This window comes from Manduca sexta, chromosome 21, assembly GCF_014839805.1.
Source record: "Manduca sexta isolate Smith_Timp_Sample1 chromosome 21, JHU_Msex_v1.0, whole genome shotgun sequence".
Lineage (NCBI taxonomy): Eukaryota > Metazoa > Arthropoda > Insecta > Lepidoptera > Sphingidae > Manduca > Manduca sexta.
Window position 1 is genome coordinate 8,872,386 of NC_051135.1, and position 13,880 is coordinate 8,886,265.

Genomic DNA, 13,880 nt, shown 5'->3' on the forward strand with positions numbered 1-13,880 from the left:
CTCGTATTAGTTATGAAACCTTGTTTATTATTTGCTTCTCTTAGGTCATCAGAAATGTAGCTTATATTTTATGAACAGCCGCAATATATGTTAAATTAAAAAAATATATAAATAAACATAATTGTAATATAATTATTGTAAACTGTAGGTAAATATTGTAACTTTGACTTTTCGGATGACCAACACCATAGTCCGCTCCGTGACCACGAAGGCTGCAGTCCTCGAAATGAAAGAAAATTAAAATATGAAAATCGCGATAAAATCCAAAAAATGTATAATTTGAATAATATCAGATCTTCAGGGCACGTATAATGGAGTTTAAAAACATCACAGATATAAATGATCTACGTCACAGTATAAAATTATTAATTGATACCACCTACAAAGGCTCCATATGCCCGGTACTGTTATTGCACCGGATGTTGAAATAAGCGTTTCATTTCCCGTACAAACGAATGTTAAAGAAAATGAAATAAGCCACGAACCTCTGTCGGTAACGCGATTATCGCTTTTACAAAAAAGAGCAAGCCTTTTACTTCACCTTCTGCTATATATTCGATTTTATAGAACAGAACAGATAGTTTTATAAATGTATATAAATTTACCTTCGCAAGACTTTGTTGAATTAGTTTTCATTGTTATTGAAATTTAATATTTTGATTATAATAGGCTGTCTAAAAAACTGTGTTGTAAAACTTTTTTTTTTCAACCTTCTGCTAATATCAATAATACTAGTATTTATTTACGCCTTTTTAATAAAAATTGATCAAAACATATCTTAAGCCATGCAGAGTTGTCAGTGTCTTCCATGCAAAATCTTGTTGGGACTTCGTATTATTTTGTACTTGTATCGAACTAAACTGATAGTTTTGAACTTAAGATACTTTACGGCCCACGCTGCCCGTGACGGCTTCACAACATTGAAAGGAAGAGTAGAGTTATGATAGTTCATCAATCCTCAAACTATAACGTAATATAGTCCGTTTCAGTGTAACTTTGGTAAGTAAATGCCCCACGTTGCACTTCAAAGTGACCTCAGCGACCCCAATTAGTTTCCATTTATGACAAGCAAGTGATATCAGAGCCATGCTGTACCTAGTCATGATATACTTGACATCATGAAAGTGTTTAAATATTATAAATGAAATATTTTATATTTGGATTTAGGACTAGACTAAATAGTGCTTTAGTGAATCGGCGATAGCCTAGTTGGGTGTGGAACGGACTGCGAAGACGAATGTCCGCAGGTTCAAAAACCCAAGGGCACACACCTCTGACTTTTCTAAAATCATGTGTGTATTCTTTGTGAATTTATCGTTCGCTTTAACGGTGAAGGAAAACATCGTGAGGAAACCTGCACATTTGAGAAGTTCTCTATAGGAATTTCGAAGGTGTGTGAAGTCTACCAATCCGCACTAGGCCAGCGTGGTGGACTAAGGCCTAATCCCTCTCTGTAGTAGAGGAGGCCCGTGCTCAGCAGTGGGCAAGTATATAATACAGGGCTGATATTATTATTATTATAAATAGTGCTTCATTGTGGACATTTATTGACTAATAGGAAACTAAATTGATTCTGATTCTTATAGACTTATATCCTGAGTATGATATTTACCGTGAGCTAAAGCAATGGTAAAACTAACGTTTTATAAATGGGGTCTATTATAAACTCTCGGTTGGCTTTCATGCAATTATAGAACATTTTGCCTTCGTTACTAAGAAAATATAACAATTTAAAGAATTAAATATAATAAAATTTAAATATAACAAACTGCAAGCTTCAGACAAATTGGAAAATAAAGCAAAAACTGTTTGTAGAGTACATATTCTCGTGGTCAATTGATAATTATTATTTAACGGTGCTAAATTGATCCTGTCAGAAACATTGAAATCTTGACTACTGTTTAAAGATTACGATGAAAGATTTCTGTATATATACATAGGTTTGAGAAATCATTACCCGTAAATATTAATGTTAATAATATTTATGTTAGAATAAAATATTTAGAGACTTCTTGATACTAATATGAAACATATAATAAAAATAATAATAAAATTGTTAATAAATATAAATAATTAAAATGATATTATAACAATACAAAGTTATTACATGCATAAAAAATTTACAATAAATTATTTCGTTAGTCATATTTCTATTCAAAATGTATTCTTATGAAGGTTTCTTTTATAATTACGGTCCTGGCACGACTGTGTATCTCGTTTCGTTCGTGATCTTCAAACCACATTTAAAAGGAACATCCATTGCCTCCTTCCTTGGCAAATACCTATCTAAATTAGTATGCTATAGGCATGAATATTTTCATATCAAAAACAATGTTCTTTCATAAAAACTTTAAGCAGTAACAACCACGCCTAAAAGCCATTACAAAATAAATTACTCTTCATTATTTTAATCATCAAAGCATTAAGTGATGCAGATGTTGAAACAATTTTCATAATTTTAATACCTTTACTTTATTAATTTGAACATAACTCAATTTAACTGAGTTGTGCACTTTAATTTCTTTCAAAATTACAACATTAAAAGTTCTTCGACAGTTCATAATACTCCCACCATTAATGAAGTATATTCTGTATTATAGAAAACTATATACACGAGCTATTAATGAGTCTGTTATAATTAATGAAGTAACTTCTTTTCTTCGAGCTGGTAATATTTTCTTTTTATACGGGCGCAGCAGTGTTCCCATTGCACCTGTTGGGTAGTTGAGTAGCATTAACCGTCGCCAGTCGCCATAATTATGCCGGCCTTTTAAACCAGATGTACACGAACTGATCGGAACGCGACACACATACGTAGACCACTATGGTGGGTTTTACACCTTGTGTATGGTGGTCGATGTTCAGATAAATACATATATACAAACACCAGCAAATTACTATTCATATGCGTTCATTTCCTTTATATTCTATCTTTATCTTAAAAAGAAAAATATTCCGTCACACTGCTTTGTTAAAATATTAGCAGATTTTATCAGCTCATACTTTACTTGCACCATACATTATGTTTACGTGTGAACTAAACTTTATACTTTGCATAGTGTGAATGTATCGTTAGCCTAGTATACGAATTTCAAGCCCTGGGGCCTTATTCTCTATCCCGCACGTTATTAACAGTGCGTAACAAGCACGTAACACAACGCATCATGTTTAGGACTATAGAAATTTGGCTTACAGAATACCATTCCACGCACATTTCTCGAAGATAACATGACACGGCCGCGTTACGCGTTAACACTATCATACAGAATAAGGGCCCTGAGAGTTTTTGCCACGACTAATGACTTGTAACTAGAATCGATAGTTTAATGATATTTATCCGAGAGCTTTTTTGCTAGTATATCTTGTTAAGTGCTAATGGTTTCCTAGTTGCTTTACATTGTTGATATTTCAGTCATTAGAGTTTTTAACTATTAGAATAAATGTTAAGAGTGGAAATTTATATTTTTAAATAGTTCTTAAAAGAGTAGGTACTCATTATAAAGATCAGGAACTATTGCCTATTACTAACACCATATCCCTTTGCCCACGAGGCTACTTACAAGTGAATGGGAAGTTTTGTACGCGTATCCGACCATTTGCTAGTAAGTAGTCGCCGTACAATTACGGTGTGTTCAGATGTCAAAGGCGTTGTTGACGCATCGCATCGTGTTTTGAACATAGCGACATTGTAAGCCGGTTACTTACGAGCCATACCAGTGGCGAAGCGTCCATACAAACCGATACCTAACTGCTTCCCTTTTAGGTTTATTTACGTTTGTCTCAATTTTTTATTTCTGTTAAATATGCCGCGATATTTTAAAAAGGGCATATTTCTTTGCATCAGATTATCTTTTAAAAATTGACATTTTCGGCTCTGTAGGATACGCGTACAAAACTTCCGAGTCGCTTGTCATTAGATCTGGGCCCTTATTTTGTATGACAGTGTAAACGCGTAACGCGGCCGTGTCATGTTATCTTCGAGAAATGTGTGTGGAATGGTATTCTGTAAGCCAAATTTCTATAGTACTAAACATGACGCGTTGTGTTACGTGCTTGTTACACACTGTCAAAATAACGTGCGGAATAGAGAATAAGGCCCCTGATGTCAAGGGCCTAAAGATTACACGATTTAAAATAATAGAAACTTATATTTTTGGTTCTAATAACGGATATAAGATAAGGTTACCTTTTGCCTTTATATATTTTAATACAAAACACAAACTGAAAATTACGCGAAGGAAAAACATACTGTCAGAAAAAAATACCCATTTTGAAAACACGTACAAACATAACTCGCGACTAAAGTTTGTTTTACATAGATAACCGATGGTATTGCAGAAGTTGCCGAATGTAAAGCTGTATTACCATGTTCGAATATTGTTTTCCACGTAGTTCTAAAGCCTTGTTTATACATGGACAGTTGTACGAGTTTCGGTGCAGGATTTACTTAATACTAGTTGTTTAGATAGCGAACGTTTATTTTGAAGACTGGCGTAGCGGCGTATAACTGAATTTCGAGTTTGATCTCTGTATACATTAGTATAGAACGAAAGTTTGAGTATTCGATAAATAAGTATGAGGAATGTTTTTTTCTGAATGCAGATAAAGTATGTATGAGATAAGTATTCAAATAGCTTTACTGTTGAGAAATTCGCACCGCTGTTGCAAATTAAGCGCTTTTGATAGAGAAAATTGATGTAACCGTTCAAAAGCGCTTTAAATCGATTGATGAATCCGTATAGCAAGCAAATTATTAAGCGAAATACTGGTCATTCGAGTAGATCTCTAGTAAATTTTCAGTGCGTTTGTGACCAGTTATCACAATGCGTCGCTTGCTTTCTCTTCAAAGCTGGCTTTTGCCAACAGCCATCACTGAATTCAGATGTTATAGTGATGTTTTATTAAGTGCAATCGGCACCGTTTGCAAATAAATCGAATTTGTTTTCTATAATCATACCCTATGAATAAAAAGCATTATTTTTTGGATCTACTAGCTTTCGCCCGCGTGAAGAAGTTTTTTGGGATAAAAGACCCGCTAAATATTTTCCCGGGATAGAAAGTAGCCTATCACCTTCCCAGGGTCTTTAAATATCTCCATAAAAAATTTAATAAAAATCAGTTAAGTAGATTTTGAAAAAAAATCGATATACAGACAGACAGAAAAAAGGACTTTGTTTTATAATATGTATAGACATATGATCGGCTAAAATACTTACCTTTCACCTGACTCATAAACGTTAATATTAACGCAAACAAGACTAACATTCTTTAAGTAAGAAAGATTTTATTTACAAGGCTTTTCTGTTAATATTAAAGTCACACCATCATACAACCACAATTTTCTTGCCAAATCTACACGCTTAACGCCAATGTGTGTACATAATGAAACTAATATGTATAAAATGTCTCATACATTTTAATTATATCAATTAACAGATAATATGCACTTCAAAGCGATTACAAAGATCCTTTATCATATAAGCGTGTACTTACTTTAATGAGATGTCTAAGTACCCAATTTGCAAGTACTATACACTGCTTGTATTTGAATGAAATTACATCCAAATTATTAGTTTTCGGGCGCGTTTGGATTGCCGCCAAGCGTTCTGCATATATTATATTTGATGTGTACTTTTGTTAGTCCGCATAACTGAATTCAGTCAGACTAACAATATTATATGTAATTGCTATTGTAACTTTGTTATGATTTGTTTCGATGTTAAACATTGAAAAACTCTTATTTGAGTGTATAATAGCCGTAAGCGATAATCTGGTTCGGAGCTGAACGCACTGTCTAGATAATTTACTGCTCGTTCAAAACCCAAGGGCACGCACTTCTGACTTTTCTAAAATTATGTGTGTATACTTTAGGAAATTATCGTTTTTTTAACGGTAAATTGTGAGGAAACCTGCATACCTGAGAAATTCTCAAAGAATTTAGAGGGTACGTGAAGTCTGCCAATCCGCACTAGGCCAGCATGGTGGACTAAGTGCCCAGCAGTGGGACAGTATATAATACAGGGCTGATATTACTATAATTTATATTTATAATTGCCATATTCGAACGCAAGTTTGATAATTAGTAGATAGTATAGTTTAAAGCGGCGATAGCCTAGTTGGTTGTGGAACGGTCTGCCGAGACGAATGTCCGCAGGTTCAAACCCAAGGGGCACACACCCCTGATTTTTCTAAAAAATTATGTGTGTATTGTTTGTGAATTATCGCTTGCTTTAACGGTGAAGGAAAACATCGTGAGGAAACCTGCATACCTGAGAAGTTCTCTATAGGAATTTCGAGGGTGTGTGAAGTCTACCAATCGGCACTAGGCCAGCGTGGTGGACTAAGGCCTAATCCGTCTCAGTAGTAGAGGAGGCTCGTGCTCAGCAGTGGGCAAGTATGTGATACAGGGCTGATATTATTATTATAGTTTTAGGTAGGTAGGTTTTAGGTGGCGCGTATACAATTTTACAAGCCGCTATTATAAGGTTGTTTTATATTTTTTAAACAAATTGAATAACATATATTTACATCATTTATTTTTTTAATAAAAATTTCCATTCTGAAAGATAAATAAAGAGTACCAAGAAATATTGTATTTTAAAATTTTTAACGTGAAAATTTTAAATTCCATTTTTACTAAATAAATAAAAATTCTGCTCATACGAAAATGATAACCATACGTTTGCCAATATGTGAATGTAGGTGGTACAAAGCTTTATCAACAATAAGCGTGATGTGAACTCGTATTTAAATGAAAAAATCTACGTTTTTTTTTCTTTGAATTCTTACGTTTCAAAACAATGTCCCCCACCACGTCTGCCTGAACACGATAAACTCAAAAATTACCAAATACATTTCATTGAAATTTGGTATGCCGATAGTTTGAGACCCTGGGAAGGAAATAGGCCATTTTTATTCCGGCTAAATATATAGCGGGACTTTCATCCTGTACAAACTTATACACTGAAGCGGCGTGCAAAAGCTTATTTTCAAATAAGTAAATACGTATGTAGGTATAAAGTTATTTTGGGCATCACTAATTTTTTTTGCAAGAACTTATGAGTGGATAAATATAATTCAAAGCTAGTTGAGGGCGTAGGATAAAAGGTCCCCTACGAATAAAATCTACCTATATATATTTTATGATAATATTTTACTGTTATTTTTATTGTCTCAATTGTCGTTTTTAAACTAGACTTTGTCAAATAATATAATTCAGTAGCTACTGTCAGGGCTCAGTTCTACTACATATTTTTCTATTATATCGTTTTGTGTTTATAGTTTACAATTATCTGTAATTAACCTATAAAATATTATGGGCTTGACATATCCTTGGATAAAAATCCAGTACTAAATAACGATAAAAAAAAACTTAGATTTCAAACACCTTTATTTTTAAAACAATAAAGAAAAAGTATTCTTGCAATATAAATTACTATTGGAATTTGTATAATAGAACAATATCCATAATAATATTAACACAATATTGCATTCAAAAAAATCTACCCAGGTGTATCGCGCATACAAATGACATTACTAAAATTGAGTTCGCGTTTTTGCTTACAAAACAATATTTGAAAAACAAGGGTCACCGCTGCAAAATCTCAAAGAAAAATAACTTTGTTTGTCTTTTGTTTAACAAATTAATACAATTTAGGTCTTTATTCAACACGAGACAATCAGTATGACTAAGTTAGTGGCTAGAATTATTTTTCGCTTACAAAAATAAGGTATAGACTTTGGAATAGTCTAGACATTTCCATTATTAACGTTTTATAGATTGTTAAGGCGGCCTTTTATGTGGAATTTGTTATGTACCTACCGAGTCGTGAATATTTTAAGTTCCATTGTAATAACATCTTACTCTAACGTTCACCATACTAGTATTTTTGTAAAAATACCAGCTCTTCAAAAAGGCAGTTTCTTGTGTTTCATTTTGTACATAACTTTATATGTAACAGAAATTAACACGAAAAAGAAATTATTCTGTGAAAACAGCATCACAATTGATTGTTAAATAAAACAGTTATTTAGATTTGAAATATAATTGTGAGCAAAAGTGAGAACGTGGTAGGGTTATGACGCTATTTCTTTCTCACGTACGCAGCAGTATAACTAGTGAAGACCGGTGACGTCATCGTTTGCTATTACTGTTACTTGCCAGACACTACTTCTACCAAATATAAAAGATACATAATTTATTTATTATTACGTGGATTTTGAATATTCTGTTCCATTAGATTTTGTACGACATACATATTAGATAAAACAATGTTTAAAAAGTAGTAAACTACCCTATTATCTCGCTTGGAACAAGTTCATTCCAATAAGAGTGATTAAATTTTAAATCCGCATTCTAATCCAAATTAGAGTTCGTCGACATTCTATGTATTTCAGATTTTGTATTCACTGTTATGGCGTTTAGCGAAAATAATTAAGAATGCATAATTTACGAAAACATATAACTTTATGTTCCTTTTTTTTTTACCAGCGACTTGTGCACCATTCTTCAATGACAGATTCCACAGTTGGTGAATTCAGCGGAGCGTGCTTCGTTCGGTCAGCTCAGATCCTGAACCGTGCTCTTTTTTTTATAAAAAGACAAGCGGATGGCTTCGTGTTAAATGAATTTAAAAACAAGCCGGCATAATTATGTCGACTTGCGAGAGAAAATCTCGTCAATCGATATCTTATTTTGACCCTACTCTATCATCAACTGCAGTGAAGTCACTTTGCAAGGTAAATAAAAGCTCAGGCTTGTTTAAACTTAAACACTACATTAAATTGCATATCACATTGAGGTGCCATATTTATTCCTTTCTCACATGAACCACCTTTAATGGGCAGAATTTGGACCCTTTGTCCTGGAGATAGAGTATCTTACATGTTATAAATATTATAGTGTGATTATCTAAAGCTAGCGTACAACACATTGACATGGTGCGTGTGTGAAGTGTCTGGGAATTTACGTCAGTCGTCATGACAACGCAATGCTCACGTATGAACAGAGTCAATAACCGGCGCATGAATATTCACAAAGAATATATTCATAACTTTTAGAAAAGTCACAGATGCGAGCCCTTGTATTTGAACCTGTGGACATTCGTCTCAGCAGTCCATTTCACTCTCAACTAGGCTGTCACTGCTTTTAAATATTATAATATTTAATAAATAATAATTTACTCTGTAAAAATTGTATTGATGTGAGTATCTACCTGAACGTGCCCGCTTAAATTAACCGCTTTATAGTCCAAATTAAAGTTGTTTGATGCTTAGCATTCAGATTGCAACATTAGTTTAGATTAAGTTAATGAAACTGTGTTTATACTAGAGCTAAACGGTTCCTAATGCGTCCAGGAATTAAATAGTAATTAAAAATTGTGAGCGCGTTGAAATTAGTTTATATATATCTGGTTTATAATCGAATAAAACTAAGAAAATGTTGATAATTTCATCCGAATGAACATCCAAGTTAATCAAATGCATACTATTTGTTAGTATATGTATATGGGAACATTAAAACATGACAAAATTTTTCAATTTCTACAAAAGTCGTACAATAATGTCTGTAATAGTATTAAATTAAAACACTTGAAGCTAATCAGAAAACTTTTTCTATACAACAGTTTGTAATTAAATATCGTCAAGACGATGGCGATTACGATATTGGCGATATGCATAAAATATTCCTAATTAGAAAAAAAATCTAATAATACGTACCGGTACAAATGCGTGCTGTAATGATTTGCAGTACCTGTAAAAAAACAATATTTTATGAATATATTTTCACAATACATAACGAAATAATTCCACATATCACATGAAACAAAATTTCGGCGCGTACTAGCTAAGCTATTGTTTCAGACGCCGCCATTTTCTGGAAATAAAAATTGTGCGCACTGTTCCGAAATAAAAATGGTTTAGACGTTTTTCCAAGACTTTTTTTATTTTTATTCTATGTAGTACCTTTTTTTCAAATCTAATCAACGGTTACTGCGTTCACTTCTATCAAATATTACAATATTCATAATAAATTGTCAATATATATTAAATAAGATTATTAAGACAAGCATTATTGTACTTCATTTTTGAAGTGTAAACCACTCGCCTTGAACGAGGACATATATTTAACTTCTTTTTTCGCGGTGAAAAAACGCGTTACCGCTACTACCACTTGGAGGGTGATTGGAACGGTTATGTTGGCCGGTCTAACGACGCAATGTCGACGTTCGGGTGTATAGCATCATCCGAGTGAGCATTGGATCGAGTTCCTAACCCTTGTATACCCTACACCGGCATACCAACCTTCTTCGAGCATACTATTACTGGAAATACTATACTGAACCCTTTTCTATCCCATTCAGTCCGTGCTCAACAATACACCAAATTAGAATAGGACATTAGATGCCAGTTAAATAAAAACTTTGAACAATGACTCTAAAGCAAAAATGTTTCCTTCCATTCTTGCAAATTCATCATACAATTTATTTAACAAAACGCCTTGCTTTTAACACTTAGCAAAAACTCCGAATAAACTTATTTGTTCGTCTCGAAAGTTGCAATTTTTCTCGAATGCAGCGTTGCTTGCCGTCTCTAGAATGGAACTACAGCGGAACTCCAAAACTTGTTGGAGCGTAACCTCCATTATAAAAGTATCAGGAGTCTTGCACATAAACCTCGGAACAATGAATACTTTCAGGTATTCATTGTAGTCGTGAATTCCGCCTTTTTTCCCATACTTCTCATACAATAGCCGAGTTTCTAGTAAAAACTGTGAATTGAGAAAAAACTATTTTACTATACCGCTTTGTTTGGCATTCGGCACTTCCTAGAAACATTGTTACGCTGAATAAAGCAAGCGTCTCGATAGTAGACTACGTAATGGCGATTCAAACTCAATTTTGCCGAGTATCCGTGAAGTAAAATTTTATTGGCTGATAAAACCTTATCTCTGTATTAAGGACTGATTGACAAGTTAAGTGGAGTACTCTACGTGTAATAGCTGTGAATCAGTGGGATCACTATTTAATGTAATTGATACCATAAACCTTTACAAATAAGTTTGTTTTGATATTGACATTGAAGTTGTTAAAGGTGAAAAAGGTAACAAAAGTAATGAAATACGTGAGGAATTTTGATTAAAACATTAAATTTGAGAACGAAATTTATATTTAAAGTACAGACTAATTCACAATGTTTTACCTTAGAGTATGAAATAACAAATACATTAATATCACCTATCACTATTTTGATGATCACGCTTGATAGTATGAAGTCTATAGCTTCGATGAGTCAGTAACAAGAGAGATATATATTATATCAATATCCAAGGAGTCTTCCTTACACCATACAATTATTATTTTCTTATATTTTTCATGCCCTAGGAGATCTAGATTCTCAGGACCGCGATTATTAAAAACTAAAACTGTAGCTAGACTAGTGTGAATCCGGATTATCTATTGTAAAGAATGACAAAATAGATTGATTTCTTCCCAACTGAATTACGGCCACGGCGGCAAATCTGAACGGAGATCAGCCAAGTACGCAGGACATATTATAGTGCAAAATGTGTGCGCAATACACAGATGCACTCTGTTCCTTCACTCTAGTCACTCTCATAGTCCGATGAGACGACCATTCAACATGACCGGATAGAGATCAGGCGCAGGACCAACGGCTTTACGTGTTTTCCGTGGCACTGGGGTACCACATCGCCAACTGCATGACTCCGAACTGCGACTGAGTATTTTTTTTAAATGGAAAATCCAGTTACAATTATTTTGGCCCGACTCAGGATTCGAATCCAGGATCTCAGCGCGATAGTTGTATTCATACCATGTACATACAATTACAACTAAGTCACCAAGGCAGTCCTGTTAAAATAGATCTGAAGACTTTTACCATAATAAATCAATCAAAATAAAGACGTAAACCTCTGAACGATTCATCATAAAGTACATATAATTTAATTAAGTAATGGTAGTTTCGAATTTGGACCTTAATGTTATTGAATTAACTATTTGTGTTGCCTGCAATCTATTAAGTCAGTCTAAAGTTACGCAGGTGTATCGGTTTATTAGTTATGCTTTGTAGTTTATGCATAATTGATTAATGTTTGAAACCTATAAATGTTCCTCTTAACACGAAATGAACTTAATTGTTATAGCAGGTATTATATAATACACTAAATAACTTTGGTGCGGTTTTGCTTCCTACCCGTTTACATTAATAACAACTGGCGGTAGATTTGAAATGAAATGCTTAAGTAATTCTAAATTTTCTTATTTTTTTCTTTTCGAAGTCCTTGTAATTATAACAAATATTGATACACAGTACCATTTAGTAAACCAGACTTATAAATTCACCCGCATTATCTTTTCAATTCTACAGTTACACTTGCCACAATTAATGTTATGTGCAGTGAGATTTGAAAAATGTCGACCAACGACGCTTGCTGCCTCTATGTTCTTAGTTAGATTGCGTGCGTAGTATAACTTCGGGTGTGATGTTTCGGGTTCAAAACCTGCGTCGGTTCATTTAGTTGTTCTGTTCAGTGTCAACCCAGTGTTTGAAAATTTTGGCCGATATGGCGATTGATCACGGAATACATATACGAGAATAGGTGCATTAAATACGTCTCTGCTTACCTTTCGAGGATAAAGGCCGGGATTATACGTGTAACTAACTTCGTGTTTGCTTACATATCAATACATGAGTAAATATAGTAGGTATGCATACAATGCATCAACCTCCGCGTTTGTACAATTAGCACGTTTAAATATTCCACGGTATTCAACTGCGCAATAGTAACTAAGCGTAAGCCGTAACAGGCAAAATTAGATACTTGTTACATCTGTTCCAGTGACTTTGAAATAACAGATACACAATCTTGTTATTATAACACGTTGGTACTTTATACTATAAATTACTATATTTTAATTTATACTTTTTATCTTAGTCTTCAGTTTAAGTAATTAACGTATAATGGTGCATGTTTTGGAATACAATTTAGTTTTAAGTTTGTATCACTACATAATACAAAACAAAGTCGCTTTCTCTGTCCCTATGTTCCTTTGTATTCTTAAATCTTTAAAACTACGCAACGGATTTTGATGCGGTTTTTTTTAATAGATAGAGTGATTCAAGAGGAAGGTTTATATGTATAATAACATCCATTAAATAGTGGAGAAATACTGTTATTTTGTTATGTTGTACCGGTGCGAAGCCAGAGCGAGCCGCTATGTTTTTATACACAATGTTCACAGTATTTCTGTAGTGTATTTAGTATCAGCCTTGCACCCATGCGAAGACGGGGCGGGTCGCTAGTATTTTATAAAATTGAAAAAAATCTGATTGCAATTTGTTTTGCGTCTTAATTAATTAAATAAATATAGTTACCATTAAAACCTGTTACCATTTGTGTTTTTATTTTACCAAACAAATAGTTAACAAGTTGTTATTGGAAATATACGTATATATTATCTCTTTTTTACTTACCGGGATGGCGCATGTAAGAGAGAGAAGTTTGTGACAGGTTAAAATCATAACGGAATGGAACAGGCTGTAACAGGATGTCAGCAGTTAAAGAAGACATCTATTTTTAAGCGATTTCAAAAAAGGAGGAGGTTCTCAATTCAACTGTATGTTTTTTTTGTGTTTTTGTTACGCTACTACACCGCCATTTGTGGACCGATTTTAAAAATTATTTTTTTAACTTATGAAAATGTCATAAGCGAGAATAAATAGAAGCTTGTGACAGTGCGAAAAAAACTTTTGACCATTCTATGGAACTGGTACTGTTTTTTCAATTTTATTCTTAAGTTACTATTTGTTATTTGTTCGTACCTGTTATGTTTAACTTTTACCATAAATACTCCACA

General features: G+C 33.5%; 1 protein-coding gene across 2 annotated transcripts in view; it reads right to left on the reverse strand.

The window, feature by feature from the left end:
• The window catches only part of LOC115450478 (angiotensin-converting enzyme-like), a 219,965-nt gene that overhangs the window by 53,293 nt on the left and 152,792 nt on the right, over positions 1-13,880 (reverse strand). For both annotated transcript variants that reach the window (XM_037441097.1, XM_037441098.1), the window contains one exon: positions 9,721-9,754. The gene's annotated coding sequence lies outside the window, so the exon portion shown is untranslated. The remainder of the gene's footprint in view (positions 1-9,720; positions 9,755-13,880) is intronic.